Consider the following 20,595-nt stretch of genomic DNA (forward strand, 5'->3'; position numbering starts at 1 on the left):
TGGATTTAGGATATGCTGTCCCTTGTATAAGGCTTTTAGAAACTGAGAGACAAGACTGATCAGGTAGCCCGTTCATTCCCGTGAGTCTTTCTCCCTTCCATGAATCAAACACCTGCTGAAGAGAGAAGAACTGAGGTGTGAGTACTGACAGCTGGGGGACGGTAGGTGTTGTGGAGGATGACAAGAGGGAGTTCTGCCTCCTGGTGCCAAGTGGTTTACAGTACCAGCCCAGCCCATCACGCCGATGACCGTGTCTGTATTTTTCGGATAGAGAAATCAAGTCTTAAGCAATTTAGTTCAGAGCAGAATTCAGACTCAGAATTCCAATTCTCTATGTCCCATTATCTCTACACCGGTGGTGGTGGGGGACACCTGGGAAAACCTTTACTTAGTGAGCCATCCTATTTAAATTCTTCAGATATTTGTTGGGGAATGGGGGTGCTTTGTGCATGAGAGTATTGGGGAGACTTAGTGGAGAATCTCAGGCTCAGGACTCCTGAGACAGGGCCTGCTGGAGCTTTGGGCCAGAAACACTGCAGAGGGAGGGCAGGGTGGCCAAGCAGTTAAGAGGGAAAGACATGGAGCTGTGGGCTGGGGATGGGACCTTACCCCTACCCATCTCCTGCTTGTGTGAAACTGGCCTCGTTTACTCCATGAGAGATGGCCAGCTCTGGTGAACAAGTGGTTAACACAGAGGCTAGGGCCCTGCACCTGTTGGGAGGAGGGGCTTTGCCAAGCTTGTTTTTAAACTCGGGCAACCTTGCTGATGAAAGTCTAAGGAACGCAGCATTTTCTTTGCATGGCTGCAGTTTTGCCATGGGTCCAGTAGCTGGGTGGTTAATGTCTGCACGGGCACAGCCACCTAGCAGGTGCACTGTGCATCTTCTTTGTGTCACTCGCTGTTTTTTCAAGGACGCGTCCGCGTGTTGAAGTCATTTATCTATTTGACGTTCTTTGTAGCTTTAGAAGAGCCCAGCATACTGATTTCCCTCATTCCGAAGGGAAATGGTGCACGTGCTGAGGGGGACATTTGACTTATCATTTCCAAACTTGCCATTCTCTATATGAAACTGATAACGCCTTGTACAAATTATCTTTTTTTCCTTCAGTTTTTTTGGAGGCTGCTGTCCAACCTGGAATTACTAGGTCAAAGAATAACAAACACATTGATCGTTCTTACTGTTCTGCGAGCACTTTTGCAAAAACATTCATGCCACCCTTTCCCCATCCTCAACAATAGAAATTCTTATGCTCCTTGGGGGACAGCCTCATTCCACGTGTGGCACTTCCATCTTGCTGGACAAAGAAAAGGCAAGATTCTAGTCTCTCCTCTTTATGTAGCTTTGTGTTTTGTCCAAATCATTTATGTTTCCTTCTCTAAGAAAATAAGGTCATATTTGTGCTTCCTTTTTTAAAAAAGATTTATTTATTTGAAAGGCAGAGTGATATTGAAATTGAGATGAGGAGAGAGGAAGGGAGGGACGGAGGGAGGGAGGGAGGGAGAGGGGTTTCCTATCTGCTGGTTCACTTCCCAAACAGCCACAGTGGCTGGAGCTGTGCCCATTCAAGAAAAGGAGCCAGGAGCTTCTTCTGATCTCCCATGTGTGTACAGGGGCCTAAGGACTTGGGCCATCTTCTACTGCTTTCCTGGGCCATAGCAGAGAGCTAGATGGGAAATGGAACAGCTGGGGCTCAAACTGGCACCCATATGGAATGCCAGCACTGCAAGTGGTGGCTTTACCTGCTATGCCACAGCGCCAGCCCCTACCCTTCCTTTCTTCACTGGAGAAGAGTAAAGTTAAAAATCAAATGAGAATATGAGGTTATGTGAAAGTCCCAAGGACTCTTCAAGTGAAGATGGTATCGGTTAACCTGAGAATACAGTCTTTAAGATAAGGAAAGAGGGAGCCAGTGCTCTGGTGCAGCTGGTAAAGCTGCAGCCTGTGACACCAGTTCAAGTGCCAGCTGCTCTACTTCTGACCCAGCTCCCTGCTAATGTGCCTGGGAAAGCAGTGGGAGATGGCCCGAATACTTGGGCCCTACCACCCATGTGGGAGACCTGGAAGAAGCTCCAGGCTCCTGGTTTTGGCCTGGCCCAGCCCTACCTGGCCATTGCAGCCATTTGGGGAGTGAATCAGTGGATGGAAGATTCTCTCTCCCTCTGTAACTCTGGCTTTCAAATAAAATCTTTGTATGCTGTCCAGCTACTAAACAGTGAGAATATCACACAATTAGCCAGAGAGAAAAGATAAATTACCTATGAGGTATTCGATTGGGAGAGAAAAAAATTGATAAACATCTGTTCATGATAAAAGCTATTAGCCGTGTTGGATTTGAAGAGAATTTATTTAATATGAGAGAATGGCTACCAAAACAAAAACATGAAAAAGCAAATCGCCTATCAATTTTCATATGTTTTAGCATGCAGTAAGGATGTCCACCGTCATGACTCCTAGTCACCTCAGTAAGACAAGAGGTTGAGATGTAAGGTGTCAGGTTGAAATGAAGAAGGAAAATTGTCATTATTTATTGAAATTACATGCTTGACTACATAGAAAAATGAAAAATCTTGAGATACAGGCATTTCTCTATATCAAACAAAATTTCAAAGAGATAGCAATTAAAATGTAACAAAAATTACAAGGTTTCAGGAATCTAAGGAAAGATACGCTAGGTCTTTGAGAGAATTATAAAACTTTATGAAACAATTAAAGCTTAAATAAGCAATGTGCTAATGGATGAGAGGACTGAATATCACGAAGGTGTAATTAATTCTCTCTAAAGGATCTATAAAGCAATAGAATCTTATTAAAACCCCAATTGGCAAAAAAAAAAAAAAAAAGGCAGAGTTACAGAGAGGCTGAGGCAGAGAGAGAGAGAGGGAAAAAAAAAAGGCAGAGTTATAGAGAGGCTGAGGCAGAGAGAGAGAGAGGTCTTCCATTTGCTGGTTCACTCCCCAGATGGCTGCAACAGCTGGCACTGGGCCAGGCTGAAGCCAGGAGCCAGGAATTTCTCCTAGGTCTCCCATGTAGGTGCAGGGGCCCAAGTGTTTGGGCCATCTTCTGCTTTTCTCAGGTGCATTAGCAGGGAGCTGGATGGGAAGTGGAGCAACTGGTACTTGAACCAGTGCCCATATGGGATGCCAGCCTTGCAGGCAGTGGTCCCAACAAATAGATCTTAAAAAATAAATAAATAAATAAATAAATAAAGAGAAGGGGGGAGGGTTATGTCATGGGCAGGGGAAAACTTTCACATAAAAAGATCCTGAGTTCCAGAGACAGAGTTGCTTTCCCAAGTCAGCAGGAAGTGGCAGACACAGAACTGTACCCAGGTGATTTGACTGCAGTCCAGGCTGCATCCCACGGTGGGGTCCTGTGGGACATCACTAGCTAACAGTGAAACTTGATAGCGTTTTGATGGGGACTTCAAGGCGACTGTGTTACTGGGGCTGCCATAACACAGTGCCGCAGAAGGGTGGCTGATGCGACAGATGTTTATTCTCTCTCAGGGCTGGAGACTAGAAGTTCAAGATCAAGGTACCAGCAGGGTTTTTCTCTTCCGAGTGCTCCCCTTGGCTTGTGGATAGCCGTATCTCCCTGTGTGTTCACATGGCTTTCCCTCTGTGTGCATCTGTATCCTGATCTCCTTTTCTTCCATGGCTCCAAGTTATAAAGGTTAGGGTCCACGCTGATGGACTCATTTTACCCTAATCACCTCTCTAAAAGACTCATGTCAACTATAGTCGCCAACTATAGTCGCCTTCTGGGGGGATTGGAGGATAGGCTTTCTTTTCTTTTTTAAGATTTATTTATTTCATTTGAAAGAGTTACACAGAGAAGGAGAGCCGGGGGTGGTGGTGAGGAGTGGTCTTCCATTCCTATGGAATCGGTTCACTTCTCGATTGGCTGCAATGGATGGAGCTGTGCTGATCAGAAGCCAGGATCCAGGAGCCCCTTCTGGGTCTTCCCATGCGGATGCAGGGCCCAAAGGACTTGAGCCATCATCTTGCCTGCTTTCTCAGGCAATAACAGAGAGCTGGATCAGAAGTAGAGCAGCCAGGACTCGGACTGGTGCCCATAAGGAGTGCCAGCACTGCAGGTGGCAGCTTTACTGCTATGCCATAGCATTGGCCCCGGGATAGGCTTTCAATAGGTGAATTTGAGAGGAGAGAAAATTCAGTTCATAATAGTAGATATTTTAAGCAGTTCCTTGCTTCGGTGAAATTTAGTCCACTAAATTCTCTACATTGAATATCTAAAATAGGGCCTCCTTTGCAGTTCCATACTACATTAGATTGGTAATTGATTTGCAGTTTGGAAGCACCTGACCATTTTGAGCCTCATTTAACAGTGCTGTGAGGCAGACGTAAGAGGTGTTATTAATCTCCCAAAGAAACAGAGGCTTGGAGATTTTATGAGTCATTGATGGAGAGGTTAAGTTGACTTTAGTTGTTTCCACTCTCGCCATAAAAAGTAAAACCTGGTATTTGCACTGGACAATAATACCTATTGATTCATTCAGCACAAGCCTCTCAAATACCGTGGACAAATTACTAAAGATGCAGAAAAATAATCACAGTTTTAAATTTTAGCAAAACAAATTCTCTGTAATTCTACTGCAAATGCAGCAATCTTCAGTCTTGTGTGTTCTTTCCAGTCTTTGACCATATTTTTACTAGTTGCCATTGTTGTGAATTTCCTATTCTGTTTCCAAGGCATTTTTGTTTTACTTCTTATTTTGAGATAATTGTAGATTCATCTGTATTTGTAAATAATATAGAGAGATCCCATGTCCATCCTCATCCCTCATTTGTTTAAAAAAATTTATTTGAAAAGCAAAATGATGGTGAAGGGGGAAAGGAGATTTTCTAACTGCTCGTTCACTCCCCAGATGCCCACAAGTGCTGGGGCCAGCTTCTGCTGCCTTCCCAGGTACCTTAGCAGGAGGCTGGATGGGAAACAGAAGCAGGGACTCAAGGTTCCTCTGATATGGGATGCCAGCATCATAAGGCGCTTAACCCACCATGGTACAATGCTGCTCCCTAACATTGTACATTTCTTCATTTGTTTGATTTTTTTATTTTTTTTATTTTTATTTATTTATTTATTTTTTGACAGGCAGAGTGGACAGTGAGAGAGAGAGACAGAGAGAGAAAGGTCTTTTTTGCCGTTGGTTCACCCTCCAATGGCCGCCGCTGCAGCCGGCGCACCGCGCTGATCCGATGGCAGGAGCCAGGATCCAGGTGCTTTTCCTGGTCTCCCATGGGGTGCAGGGCCCAAGCACCTGGGCCATCCTCCACTGCACTCCCTGGCCATAGCAGAGAGCTGGCCTGGAAGAGGGGCAACCGGGACAGAATCCGGCGCCCCGACCGGGACTAGAACCCGGTGTGCCGACGCCGCAAGGCGGAGGATTAGCCTATTGAGCCACGGCGCCGGCTGATTTTTTTATTTTACTTTTGTAGGTTCTTTGGGATTTTGAACATATCATGCCATCTGCAAATAGGGACAGTTTTATTTCTTGCTCTCTGACCTGTATGATTTTTTTTTTCTCTTTCTTGCCTTATTGTATTGGCTCCATCTCCTAAACTATGTTAAATCAGAGAGGCAACAATAGATACCCTGTTCCAGATCTTACCATCATGCTTAATGGGCAGCTTTTTGTTATAAAGTAAATGGAGGTATTTTGGTAAATGTTCCTTATCAAACTGAGGAGGTCCCCCTCCATGCCTATTTTTCTGAGAGTTTTAAAAAATCCTGAATGAATATTGAATCAGCCTTGCATCCTTGAAATAAACCCTACATGGGCACAGTGCATAACAAATGTACTAATTTGTTGAAAGGATTTTTCACCTGTCTTGATGAAGATACTCATCTAGAGTTTTCATCTTCTATACTGTATTTGATTTTGATATCACGGTAATGATAGCTTAAAAGTGAATGTGTTGGGTGGGTGTTTGGCATAGTGGGTGTGTTGCCATCTGGGATGCCTACAGCCCATATTGGAGTCCCTGGAATCAAGTCCTGGCTCTGCTTCTGATCCAGTTTCCTGCTAATGTGCACTCTAGGAGGCTGCAGTGATGGCTCAAGTACTTGGGTCCCTGCTACCCATGTGGGAGACGGGATAGAGCTCAATGATCTTGCTTTTGGTTTGGTCCAGCCCTGGCTGTTGTAGGCATTTGGGGCGTGAACCGTAGGGTGGAAGATCTCTCTCCATCTTTTCTGCCTTTCAAATAAAAATAAATCAACAAAACCTTAAAAAATGAATTGAGAAATGTTGTCTTTTACTCTATATACTGGAGGAAATTATTTAGAATTGAGGTTTTCTGTAAATGTTTGTAAGATTTTTTTTTTTTACAGATCATCTAAATCTGGAGAATTCTGTTAGGAAATTTTAAATTATGGATTCATTTTCCTTAGTAGGTGTAGAACTGTTCAGCTTGTCTGTTTCAGACCACGTGGCTGCAGTTAGTTCCATTTTGCAAGTAATTGTCCATTGCATACACGTAGCCAAATGTATGAGCAGCACATTTTTAAATGACTGTGGGATAAGTGCTGACCTCTCCTGTGTAATTCCTGTGTTAGTGATTATCAGTAAATCTTTCTTTTTATGTCAGCCTCGCTAGAAGTTTTTCAATTATTTCAAACTTTCAACAATATTTAGATTTTTTTTTTTACAAAAAGTGGTAGGAGCAGAAAGGAGGGGGTTATGAGGGAGAGAAGAGGAGGGGAAGGAGGAAGGGAATATCATTATATTCTTAGAACTGTATCTACCAAATGTATTAAATCTTAAAAACTAGTTAAAATTAATAAAATTTAGCTTTTTTGTTTCATTGGTTTCTCCTATAGATTTTATTTTCATTTTCATCAATTTCTGTTCTTATTGCCTTCCTTCTAACTATATGCTTGTTTTGCTCTTCATTTTGTAGATTGTTTAAAAATATTTATCCAGGGGCTGGCACCGTGGCTCACTTGGTTAATCCTCCGCCTGCGGCACCGACATTCCATATGGGCACCAGGTTCTAGTTCCAGTTGCTCCTCTTCCAGTCCAGCTCTCTGCTGTGGCCTGGAAGACAGTGGAGGATGGCCCAAGTGCTTAGGCCTCTGCACTCACATGGGATACCAGGAGGAGGTACCTGGCTCCTGGCTTCGGATCGGTGCAGTGCCGGCTGTAGAGGCCACTTGGGAGGTGAACCAATGGAAGGAAGACCTTTCTCTTTGTCTCTCTCCCTCACTGTCTAACTCTATCTGTCAAATAAATAATATTTATCTGTTCTCATTCGTTTGAAAGTCAGAGAGACATGGAGAAAGAGTGTGTTCTCTTTTGCTGGTCCACACTCCAAATGCCTGCAACAGCTGGGGCTGAGAATAAAGCCAGGAACTGGGAACTTAATCTGGGACTCCTACCCGGATGGCAGTCCCAGCTGCTTGAGCCATTACCTGCTGCCTCCCAGGGTGTGCATTAGCAGGAAGCTGGAATGAGAAGCAGAGCGGGGATTCAAACTCAAAACTCTGAAATGAGATGTGAGTGGCCCAAGCACTGTCTTCACTGCTGTGCCAAATACATACTCCCACTTGCTCGGTTCTTGACATGGGAGTCTAGATCACTGATTTGAGATTTTTTTCTTCTGTCCTAATGTAAACATTACTTTAGCTATGTAAATTTTTGCTAAGTTGAATTTTCATTTTCATTAAATTCAATAGGTATATTTTCATTAAGTTTAATGTATGGTTTCCAAGTGTTTATAGAATTTCTTTATCTTTTTTTTTTTTTTTAGATTTATTTTATTTATTTGAAAGAGAGTTACAGAGAGAGGTAGAGGCAGAGAGAGAGAGAGGTCCTCCATCCGCTGGCTCATTCCCCAGATGGCAGCAATGGATGGAGCTGAGCCAATCTGAAGCCAGGCATGGGGAGCTTCTTCTGGGTCTCCCACACAGGTGCAGGGGCCCAGGGGCTTGGGCCATCCTCTAATGCTATCCTAGGCCACAGCAGAGAGCTGGATTGGAAGTGGAGCAGCTGGGACTCGAACTGGCATCCATATGGGATGCCGGCACTTCAATCCAGGGCTTTAATCTGCTATGCCACAGCACCGGCCCCTCTTGATATCTTTCTATTATTGATTTATTTTTTTATTCAGAGAACATACCCTGTATAATTTCAATTTTTAAAAATTTGCTGAAGCTTATTTCTATGGCCTATGTATATGAACATATATGGATATATATTCATTCCCTGGGTACTTGAAAAGAATATGCCATCTGTTGTTGGATGGGGAGTATTATGTAAATATTGATTACATCCTATATTGAGTTCTTCTATTACCTTCCTGATTTTCTGTGCGGTTGTTCTATCAGTTGCTGAGAAGGGTGTTGAAGTCTTCAACTGTAATTGTGAATTTATCAGTTTCAGTGCTGTCACTGTTGGTTTCTTGTATCCTGAAGTTCTATTGTCTTGTTAATACACATTTAAGATGCTGCATATTCTTAACAGATTAACCCTTTTATCATTATGCAACATTTTTCTCTGTGTCTAGCAGTATTCTTGCTTTAAAGCCTATTTTATCCGTTTTAACATAAAAACTCTTTCTTTTGATTTATGTTTGTGTTGTACATACTCTTTTTTCTTTCTTTTTTGACAGGCAGAGTGGACAGTGAGAGAGACAGAGAAAAGGTCTTCCTTTGCCGTTGGTTCACCCTCCAATAGCCGCCACAGCCGGCGTGCTGCGGCCGGCGCACCGCGCTGATCCAAAGGCAGGAGCCAGGTGCTTCTCTTGGACTCCCATGGGGTGCAGGGCCCAAGGACTTGGGCCATCCTCCACTGCCTTCCCGGGCCACAGCAGAGAGCTGGCCTGGAAGAGGGGCAACCGGGACAGAATCCGGCGCCCCGAACAGGACTAGAACCCGGTGTGCTGGCACCGCAGGCGGAGGATTAGCCTAGTGAGGCGCGGCGCTGGCCTGTACATATTCTTACATATTTTAAAACATTTATGGGCCGGCATCATGGAATAACATGATAAGCTACTACCTGCAGCAGCAGTATCCCATATGGGTGTTGATTCAAGTTCCAGTTGCTCCACTTCCAATCCAGCTCCCTGCTAATGCCCCTGGGAAAGCAGCAGTGGCCAGCCCAAGTGCTTGGGCCCCTGTACCCACATGGGAGACCTGGAATAAGCTCCTGGCTCAGCCTGGCCCACTCTGGCTGTTGTGGCCATTTGGTGAGTGAACCAGCGGATGGAAGAACTCTTTCTCTCTCTCTCTTTGTCTCTCCCTCTCTCTCTCTGTAACTCTGCCTTTCAAATAAAAATAAGTTAAATCTTAGAAAAAAATTTATTATGAGAGAGAGAGACAGAGGGAGAGAGAGATACCACCTATCTGCTGGTTTACTCCCCAAATGCCTGCTATAGCTGGGGCTAGACCAGGCCAAAGCCAAGAGCTGAGAATTCAACCTGGGTCTCCCATGTGGGTAGCAGGGACTCAACAACTTGAGCCATCATTTGTTTCTTCAAGGGTGCACATCAGCAGGAAGCTGGAAGCCGAGCAGAACCAGGAGCTGGGACTTGAACCCAGGCACTCTGACATGTGATGCAGGCACCTGAAATGCTGATTCAGCACTGCACCAAAGTCCACCCCCTTCTCTTTCTTATTATATTTGAACTGCTTACATTGTTACATTTGTAGTGAGTGCTCTGTAGGCGTATGATAGTTGAGCAACATTTTCTAGTTCCTTCTAGAAAGATGTTTGGTTTGGTGCATGGCTCTGGAAGGGAGTAGCAGTCCAGGATCGCACAGACCACATGGGTTCAGCCTCTGGTGAGGGCATTCATGCTGGCAGAGTCCCACAGTGGCACAGAACATTGAGTGGCAAGAGAGCATGCGTGTCTAAGACCTGTGTGGTCTCATAAAAACCACCAGGATGCAACCACTGCGGCTCCACCCTATTGATCAAATGCAAACCAATCATAATCACTTCCCAAAGGCTCCATCTCTGAACACCATGACAGAGTTAAGCTCCCATCCTCCTGGTACTACTGGCAGAAAACTTTGGGGACAAATCCTATTCACACCCTAGCTTGTGCTCTTTTTATCTTTCCGTGTCTGTATGTTTACTGATAAAACACAGAAAGAACTCAATGTAATATACTAACACGTTATTTTACTTTGCAGCCCTTGTCATGTGTTACAAAGGAGACAGAATTTACTGTTTTCTTTCCCCAGTGGTGGCCCCCATACCACTTTATGTAGATTTGACTAGGCAGGAACACGGTAGAGTTCGAGGGGCAGGGTGGAAAGAGTCAGCAGGTGTGGGTTCTAATCCTGGGATCATGTCTTTCCGTCTTAGGACCTGTCTGCCTCCTCTATAAAGTGAGGACAATAGCACCTGCCTCTCAGGATTGTCTTGACGCTTGAATAATACCTCATTTATTGATTTCTCCTTGGTCACTTTTAAGCCTTTGCACTAAGTCATTTGCCATCACTTGGGAGATTTGTCAAAGGCGTTAAAAACATTCATTCTTTATTCATTCCTTTGCTGCCACCTCCACCTGCCCTCAAGCTCTCAGGAGAGATGCTGAGATCTGGGACTCCTGGGGGCCCCTGAGAGGTGGCTGAGCCTCAGCAGATAAGGCTGAGCCTCTCTGTGGCTTCCCAGAGGGGAGCGGGAACAATAGGCTCCAGATACAATGTTGCTGTCAAAACGCATTGTGAAACCAATCTTCTCGTTCTCTAAGGGAAAGAGCAGCGTCCTTGGACTTTCTTTCTAAGTGTCCCCTTCCTTTAGCAGACATCCTCGCCTGCATATCAACACTTTGGACCATGGGAAACAGGATCCAAAAGGGAGGTCTGGTTCCCAGCTTGGAGCTCAGAGGCTACACGTCATGGAATAATAAATGGCTTCTTTTTTTACCTTATTATCGGAAGGCTGGTAAGATCGATTCTTTGGATCTAAGACGGGCTGTCTATGGGTTTTTAACGTGGTTTGACCTTGAGCATCGTTCTGAATGCAATAGGTTTGAGATGTAAAAATCTATGCACTGACCCGTCCTGCACTCTCTTGGGAGAGGAGCTATAAGTCATATACACAGCAGATCAATGCTCCCAGGTCTTTAGCCGCGTGCAGTGTTAGTGCGGCACAGTGGATACAGGGGACATGCCCGCTGTCTCCCGTGTTGCTTCTGCCAATTGAGGAATGTGAAACTGACCGCCATAACCGAGCAGGGCCGTGTTCTGATGCAGCAGGTGGAGGATCTATTAGCTGCCTGTGACTGCTGCAGCAAACTACTGCAAACTTGGTGACTTAAAACAATAGACATTTATTCTTTCCCAGTTCTGGAGGCCAGAAGTCTGAAAGCCGGCAGGGTTGCTCCCCCTGGGGCGGCTGTCCCAGCGTTCCTGGGCGTAGAGCTGTAGGGCTTCCCTCGGCCTGTCCTCTGTGTGTCTGTGTCTTCCTTTCCTGGTCTCGAGTCTCACTCTGCCTCACCCTTGCAAGGACACTTGTCATTGGATTTAGGGCCCAGCTGGATAATCCGCCACTGAAGATCCTTAACTTAATCACATCTGCAAAAAGCTTGTTTCCAAATAAGGTCACACTCAAAGGTTCTGGAGATTTGTTGTCAGTTTCCCTGCGGGTGGCGGTGGGGTGGGGACAGAGGGTGCCCAGGATTTTGTTGATTGGCATACTGGCTAGTTTCTGGGAACATATAGAAATGACTGTGTGACCTTATAGGCTCTATAATTCTGATGATACCTTTAAATTCAATACTGACATGTCACTGATTCTGACTATGTTGCAATGGGAATGATTCCTAAGATTCAGCTATGTAAAAAGGAAACCCTTAACTGTTTCCCAATATTTCTGTCTCAAGCTTCATTTACTTGATGGTAAACATCTTTCCACTTAAAAAATCCCAAACTCTTCAATAATTTGAGTCCTTTTAGATTTAAAGTTGAGCGTTTCCCCTTCTGCTTGCCCTTCTCCCCGGGGGTTGATTCCAATCTCTCCAGTTTAGGTGGTCTAGAAAGTGCAATGGTTATGAGTGAGCCTTCAAACCCATACTCGCTGCGGTACAAAGCAGCTCCTCTACTTGCTGGCTGGGTGATCTTGGGGTTGCAGGTGGGGCTCCTGGGAAGAAGGCTGTGAGATGTTGGCTAAGGAGTGCCCTTGGGATCCACATTCCCAGAAGGGAATGAGAGCGGGAGGGCTTCCCATGGTGACACAGGCCCAGTGCAAGCCTCCGCCAGCTCCCGAGAGAGCCTTGGAGCTCAGACGGCCCCTCAGCGCTGTCCCAAGTTGGATGGGATGGCCCTACACGCTCTCAGGGATCAGGCATTGAACGTGGGCTGGCCTGAGGAGTGTTCCCACCTCCTCAGGACGATGGAACTGGCTGACAGCTGTGGACTAACAGCCCCGCAGCAGCTGCCGGCATGGCCGGTGCAGCCCAGCGTCCACGCCAGTCCACCATCCCGCTGCTTGGATCCGCTTTTCCATCCATGTCCTGAAGCAGCTACTCCAGGAGGCCTTTCTTCCTGGGGAAATTCAGAGGAGAAAGGTTCAGGAGATGAGGTGGTTTTTTTTTTTGTTTGTTTTTTTCCCTCCAGCTTCTCCATGACCACTGTCCCTTGCAGGCGATGTCAGCCTGAATTTCCTGGCCAGAAAAGCAAAAGATCCTAGGTTGAAGTGATGTTAGAAACATCAAAACCAAACACTGCCGAACAGCTTCCCTCTGCTTCTGTCAGAATCGTGACTCTTACGATTTCTTTCACCTGGATCAAGTTTCATCATCTTAAGTCAGGGAGAGACGTGGAAGGTCCTATTGGTGTCGGAACCCTATTTAGTCTTGGTTTAATTTTGGACAGGGAATCTGCTACAGGCTTTGGGTCCCCTGAGAAACAGAATTGCCCAATTTTGAGCATTTTACAGGTGATCTAGGAGAGTCTAGCGTGCCCCCAGCAGCCGCCTCTCCTGTGAGATGCATTTCTGCTGGGCTTCATGTTGACAGACTTCAGTGTCGCCTGTGTCTGGGTTTCTAAAGCCAGGCATCAATCTCTGTGACGCTGTGGCTTCTTTGCCAAAGCAGCTCCCAACTCGCAGCTGCAGGAGAGACACATGGGCCTGGCTCCCTGGGGGGCCCCATAAATCCTGCTGTCTGCAGGTGCCTTGGGGCAAGTGGAGGTGAGAACACAGGCAAGCAGAGCCGAAGTCCATAGCTGCTTGGTGATGCTGCACTGACTGAACAATGAGAGTCCTGGCTGCCCTGGATTACCATCGTGCGAGGGGTACTTGGGGCAGCTTGCCATCACTGAGGCGAGCTCAATATTGGCTGTGGTTGTTCACCACGTTGCTATGTGCTGAAAGTCGACACTGAGCTGAAGCAGGGTCAAAGCCAACTGTCACCACCATAGAAAGAAATTAGGGGATAAAAGAGCAAATCTGACAGTTTATTACAAATGAAATTTGTTGCTGTTTCTCAACAAAGAGAATGTGTGCCTATTATATACAGCCTACGACCCGGCCATATGAAAATTCCTGGCAGTGTGGTTAAACATGCATTTACTTCCTACATTGTTACGGGGTATAACATAATTTAGTTTTGGAGAAGACATTTCTTTAAAAGATTTATTTACTTATTTGAAAGAGTTGTAGAGAAAAATAGAGGTCTTCCATCTGCTGGTTCACTCCCCAAATGGCTGCAACTGCTGGAGCTGGGCCAGGCTAAAGCCAAGAGCCAGGAACTCCATCTGGGTCTTCCACGTGGGTGCAAGGGCCTAGGCACCTGGGCCATCTTCCATTGCTTTTCCCAGACCATTAGCAGGGAGCTGGATCAGAAGTGGAACAGCTGGGACTTGAGTGGGAGCCCATAAAGGATGCTGGCACTGCAGGCTGTGGCTTTAACCTGCTGTGTCACAGCACCAGCTTTGTAAAAGCTTTTCAAAAATATATACTTACAAAATGACACATGTGGCCAAAAACGATCTTCAACAATAACAGGGAATTTAAACAGTACAGTGACAGGTTGACTGAAGCTGGAATTCTTTTTTAAAATTCTTTTTATTAATATAAAGAGAATAGATTTCATGCATCCCATGGGTACAATTCCAAGAAGACAGCCACACTTCTCTCGCTCCCCTGTTCCTGCCAGCCTTCTTCCTCCCTCCCTCTGCTCTCTTCATCAGTTTTTGCAAAGGTATAATTTTAATCCACTCTATATTAAGTTACCACGAATCATAATACTCAACAAACAAAAAGCAGTAATACCACAGTTCCACAGGAGTATAAACAAGGAATAAAAGCCACCATCATATTCCAAAATGACCACTTCATTCATATACATTTTTTTGAATTCTGTATTGACTGCCATATATCAGAGAAAACATATGATATTTGTCTTCTTGAGACTGGCTTGTTTCACTTAGCATAATCATTTCCAGTTGCATCCATTTTGCTGCGCAAGACAGGATTTCATCCTTTTTGGGGCTGAGTAGTATTCCACTGTGTGTGTATACCACATTTTCTTTATGTAGTATTCAGCTGATGTTTGATAATGTTGAGATTGTACTTTGAAATTGTACAAGACAGTCTTTTAAAAATAATTTAAATTTATTTGAAAGGCAAAGAGAGAAGAACAGAGACACAGAGATCTTCTAACCACTGGTTCACTCCCCAGATAGTCATAACAGTCAGGGTTGGCCCAGGCTGTAGCCAGGAACCTGGAGCTCCATCTAGATCTCTCACTTGGGTGGCAGAGGCCCAAGTCTTAAGCCACCACCTGCTGCCTCCCAATGTGTACATTAACAGGAGGCTGGCTCAGAAGCGGAGTGGAGACTTGAACCTCAGCACTCCTATGTGATATGCAGGTGTCCAAAGTAGCAACCTAGAAGCCGTGCCAAATGCCTGCCCCACACGAGGGTGGTTTGGATCCCTCGCTAGTTTAAGTTTAGCAATGCAAAAAGCCCACTGTGCCTGCTGTGTTAAGCCTTCACAGAGGGTCTCTGGCTCTCAGGATCTTCCCTCCAGGGGCAGCTGCTGATGCCTCTTCTCTCTCAAGGACGGGCTTACTGTGTCACCCCTCAGAACGAAACGCTTCGACTCCGCAATGGCTGTGGGTGGTGTTGTCATAGTACTCAGTGGAGATTTTCCTCATGAGTGGAAGGCTTTTTCCAGGAATATTGGGGAAGTCGTGGTGTTCATGATAATAACCCACACTGAAGGGAAATAAATTTGCAGACCCAGGATCCCAGTAAATTTCGGGTCCTTTAGGAACACGGGATGTTCAGTTGTAAAATGTCCAGAAATCAGGAGCAAACTAAGTCGAGGTAAGCCTGCTGCTAGTAGTAAAACAGATTTATTTTCTACAGTGTAGTAAAGCAATTGCCACAGTGATCTGGACCATAGTATTGCCAATTTCCAGACAAGAAATTAGTTTGTGTTGATGAACAGATGTTAACAGGCATAAAAGAGAGGCCGAAGAACAACCCATATGAACTCTCTGAAGGAGGCCCAGCAGACCCAGCCTCAAAATTGGTCGGAACAGCCACACTGACGCCATTGCTGCCAACGTGGTGGTGATGACTCCTGAGGTGCCTCTTAAAGGAAATCAGATGTGGAACCCCCATGGCAATTTTAGCAAATATTCCAAACTAAAGATTCCATATATTTTTTAGTGGCCAAATGTACTATTTTGGGCAACCTATGAATAGCTAGAGTCATTGAGTGGCTAATGCAGCTGCCAAGAGTGTTGTGTCCCAAATACTACCCATTTCAAGTCCAAGTCTTATTTACTAAGAAAAATGCAGAGGCTGGCACTGTGGTGTATTGGGTTAAAGTTCCAGCCTGTAGTGCCCACATCCCAGTATGAGCGCTGGTGTGAGTCCCAGCTGCTCTACTTCCAATCCAATATTCCCTGCTAATGTGCCTGGGAAAACAGCGGAGGATGGCCCAAGTCCTTGTGCCCCTGCACCCAAGTGGGAGACCAGGAAGAAGCTCCTGGCTTTGGATTGTCTCAGCTTTGGCCATTGCGGCCATTTGGGGAGTGAACCAGTGGATGGAAGACCTCTCTCTCTGTCTCTACCTCTCTCTGTTTCAAATAAATAAAATAAATCTTAAAAAAGAAAAATGCAGCAAACTGAGTAAGAACCACAATAATTATCATCCAAATCAAGCTGATAGAGGTATCATCCAGAATTATTTACCTGGTTACTTTGCCAGGATCTGCTGGCGTGATGGGCATGGGCTGGTGGGTGTAGACAGCGGGAGTCTTCCTGTGGAAACGGATTCCTCATGGGAGTGGTGACTCACGGCTTTGGCTAATACGTTGTTTACATGCATTGTGAATTCTGTTATGCGTAAGCCAAATCCAATACTTAAGATACACACTTTCCCCGTGCACAGCTGAGCTGATGGCACTAAGATGCACCTAGTTAGAGGGATCAGCAGAAATGTTGCTGAAATGCTGAATTCCATGTAGGTGTCTATTTTCCACTTTGAGGATATTCACAAAACCCATACAATACTAGAGTGTAGGTAGTAAAGCCCAGAGTGTGTTCATTTAGCTGCAGAATCAAATTCATACTCAATACTAAAAATCTTCTCTAAATGGCCAGTATTTCATGATCTGTCCCATACTGTCCCTGGAGAAGAGAAAGGAGGAAAATATCTGTTGGAGATATTTGTTTCTCTGTGAGGCTCGTATGAGGAAGTATACTCAGTTACTTTGCGTGTTCTCTCCAATTTCATGGAACCAGGTGATTTTTTTATGAGAGGGTGCAGGCCATGTGTGGGGACGGCAGCATGGGTCTGTGTGTGAGTCGTGTTTCTGTGCTCTGATCTGGGAGTAATATACAGTGGGTCCTCTGGAGCAGTGGTTCCACATTCAACAAGTCGGCCAAACACAGGTTGAAAGTATTTGGGGAGAAAAAAGGTGAGTCTGTACTGAACATATACAGACTCTTAATTTCATAAATAACACAGTATGGCCGCTATTTTTATTGCATTTACATTGTATTAGGGATTACAGGTAACCCAGAGATGATTTAAAGGGTACGGGAGAATGTGTACAGATTACATGCAAATACTGGAGGATTTTATCTAAGGGACTTGGGCATGTGCAGATTTTGGAATCTGTGTGTACATGAGGCAGGTGCATGTCCTGGAACGCATGCCCTGCAGGACAGCTGTGCATGGTTCCCTGAGTATTTACAAATAGGCTTACATATTATACATCTCTAAAAGACTTTATATGCACCATTGAACTATACTTAGTGAAATGAAGTATACTCCTATAGCTAAATACCTGATCAAAATATCTCTTTGATTAAACTTCAGAATATTAATATATTATCGTATTAGGTTTTCATTACTTTAAATAAATCCTGAGAGGAGCTTCTTAGAAAGGAAGAAGGTTTAGTTCAGCTTACAGTTTGGAAGGTTCACAATCCAAGATTGAGCTGCTCCATTGCTGGGGCCAGAGGATGGAGGAGGCGCAATAATATGGCCAGCCAGGCAGCAGAGAGCATGGGGTGCACACTCCTTCACTTCCATCTGTCTCTATAGAGCCCAGTGAGCCAATCACAGGCACCCTACCCCAACTGCCTAATCTAATCCAATCACTTTCCAGGGCCCCACCTCAGATACCATAATTCGGTTAAGCGCCATCCTTAATCCACTAACATAAGACTTAGAAGATCAAAACTTTAGCATTTTGGAGACACCCAAACTACTTTCCAAACCAAAACATTATTTATACAAAAATTCCTATATGTTATCCCTCTTAGTATTTTTTTTGTTTGTTCTACTTAATACTTTTGGTTGAATACTGTAATCAATACACAATTCTTCTTAAGTGCTGAAACTTAACTGAAAAGTGATCGCTGTTAAATATAAGAGTGGGAATAAGAGAGGGAAGAGATGTGCAATTCAGGACATGCTCAAGCTGACTACCTCAAACAGTAGAGTTAGAAACATACCAGGGAATTCCAATTCAATCCCATCAAGGTGGCATGTACCAATGCCATCTCACTAGTCCCAGTGATCAATTTCTGTTCACAATTGATCATAATGATAGGACTAAGAACCAAAGGGATCACATAAACAAGAATAGTGTCTGCAAATACTAGCTGATAGAATCAAAAAGGGAGAGAATGATCCAACATGGGAAGTGAGATACACAGCAGATCCATAGAATGGCAGATGTCCTAACAGCACTCTGGCCTCATAATCAGCCCTTAAGGCATGCGAATCCAGCTGAAATGCCCATGAGAGTATTTCAGGCATGGAAAGCCAAGACACTCTGGGGGAAAAAAAAAACCTAAATGAAAGATCTCCATGAGTGAGATCCCAGTGGAAAGAATGGGTCATCAAAGAAGGAGGTACCTTTCTCTGAAGGGAGGAGAGAACTTCCACTTTGCCATGGCCTTGTCTAAACATGATCAGAGTCAGTGAACTCAGGGGGCTTCCATAGCCTTGGCAGCTCATGACAAGAGCCTAGGGTGATTACTGATGCCATAAACAAGAGTGTCAATTTGTTAAGTCAACAACAGGAGTCACTGTGCACTTACTCCTCATGTAGGATCTTTGTCCTTAGTGTGCTGTACATTGAGATTTAATGCTATAACTAGTACTCAAACAGTATTTTTCACTTTGTGTTTCTGTGTGGGAGCAAACTGTTGAAATCTTTACTTAATGTATGCTAAACTGATCTTCTGTATATAGAGAGAATTGAAAATGAATCTTGATGTGAATGGAAGGGGAGAGGGAGTGGATAAGGGGAGGGTTGTGGGTTGGAGGGACGTTATGGGGGGGAAGCCATTGTAATCAATATTCTGTACTTTGGAAATTTATATTCATTAAATAAAAGTTAAAAAAAATAAAAAAAATAAAATACCATTCCATTCACCACACACTGAATTTGTAGTGTCATCTGCATTTTAATCTCAGTCACACTAAATATCCACTGAAAAATCTAAGTCATTCAAACCCCCAAAACTCAATCTTCTCTTCAGTTTAACTGTGATAGTAGTCACTGCCTCACTTATCTCTTTGGTTGTTGAGGCTCAAAATAATGTGCGACTTTCAGGCTTTTAATAAATTAATTATTAATTAATTATCTTAATTAATTTTAATTAATGTTTAATCATTTTAATTAATTTTAATTTTAATTATTTTATTTGTAGTAATTATTTTTATTTTAATTATTAAATTTTAAAAGGCTTACATTTCATCAATACATTTTTTAACCAGATTTTAAATGTACCCTTATACACAGGCTTGATGCTTGGTTATTTGGTGACTTCTTTTTTATTTAATAAATGTGAATTTACAAAGTGCAAACAAACAAACAAACAAACAAAAATTCCTGAGGTGATAAAAACTAAAAAAGCAAGAGATATTTTTAATTAAACATCTTATTTTTTCAATAGCATTTTATTGCTGTAAGGTGAGCAGATTTTATGTATTTCATAGATACAGGTTTAGGAGCATAGTGATACTCCCCACCCCACCTTCCTCCTGTCCATGCTCTCACCCTCCCTCTTTCTTCCTTCCTTTTCTTTTTCTTTTTCTTCCCAAACCTTTTATTTAAGGGATACAGACTTCATGAGTTTCATAAATACAACTTTAGGAACACAGTGACAGTGATTCTTCCCACTGTACCACCCTCCCACTCTCACTCCCACCCTTCTACCTCTCCTTTCTCCTATTCCCATTCTTATTTTTTACCAAGATCTATTTTCAATTAACTTTATACACAGATTAACTCTATACTAAGTAAAGAATTCATCAAATAGTATGAGAAAAAACTGTTCCTCAACAGTTTTTTGATTTCTTCTTTGACTCAGTGTTCATTCAGGAGCATGTTGTCCAGGCACCATGCTTCATTCCATTGTGGTCAGAGATGATGCATGGTATGATTTTGATTTTTTTGAATTTGCTGAGATTTGCTTTATGGCCTGGCCTATATAGTCACCATGCACTGGTGAGAAGAATGTCTATTCTGCAGCTATAGGATAAAAACTTCTGTAGATATCTGTTAGGTCTATTTGGTCTATAGTGTTGATTAACTATTGTTTCCTTGCTGATTTTCTGATTGATTTGTCCATTGCTCAAAGTGGAGTATTGAAGTCAATGTTGTTGCTCCCCCTCTTCGTGGAGGAACGACACTAAACCCTGCCTAGGCTTACTATCCGAGTCACGGCACCATTATGTTGCTCCCCGTCTTCATGGAGGAACGACACAGGACCCTGCGCTGTTCTTTCGTCTGCTCGGCCCTCCCTGGGTTTGCTGCTGGTTCTTCCCGGGTTGGCTACTGTCCCTTCCACCTCCGTGGAAGGGCGGTTCCTCCTGCCACATTCCCCACTTCCGCGGGGGAGCGGCACACCGCCGGCCAGCTCTCTCGGGGGCTGCACAGGTGTTCCTTCAGATGTTCCCCTTAGATGTTCCTGGTGCATGTTCTCTCTCTCCTCCTTTATAGTCCTCCTCCGCCAATCCCAACTCGGCTGCCCACACGCCGAGTACGCTGCTCTCCTCCAATCAGGAGCAGGTCCTACAGTTTATTGGTTGAACTGGAGGCAACTGTGTAGAAGCTGTTTCCTTCTCTCCCAGCGCCATATT

This window comes from Oryctolagus cuniculus, chromosome 2 (assembly GCF_051225735.1).
Source record: "Oryctolagus cuniculus isolate XC-2025 breed Fujian yellow rabbit chromosome 2, ASM5122573v1, whole genome shotgun sequence".
Lineage (NCBI taxonomy): Eukaryota > Metazoa > Chordata > Mammalia > Lagomorpha > Leporidae > Oryctolagus > Oryctolagus cuniculus.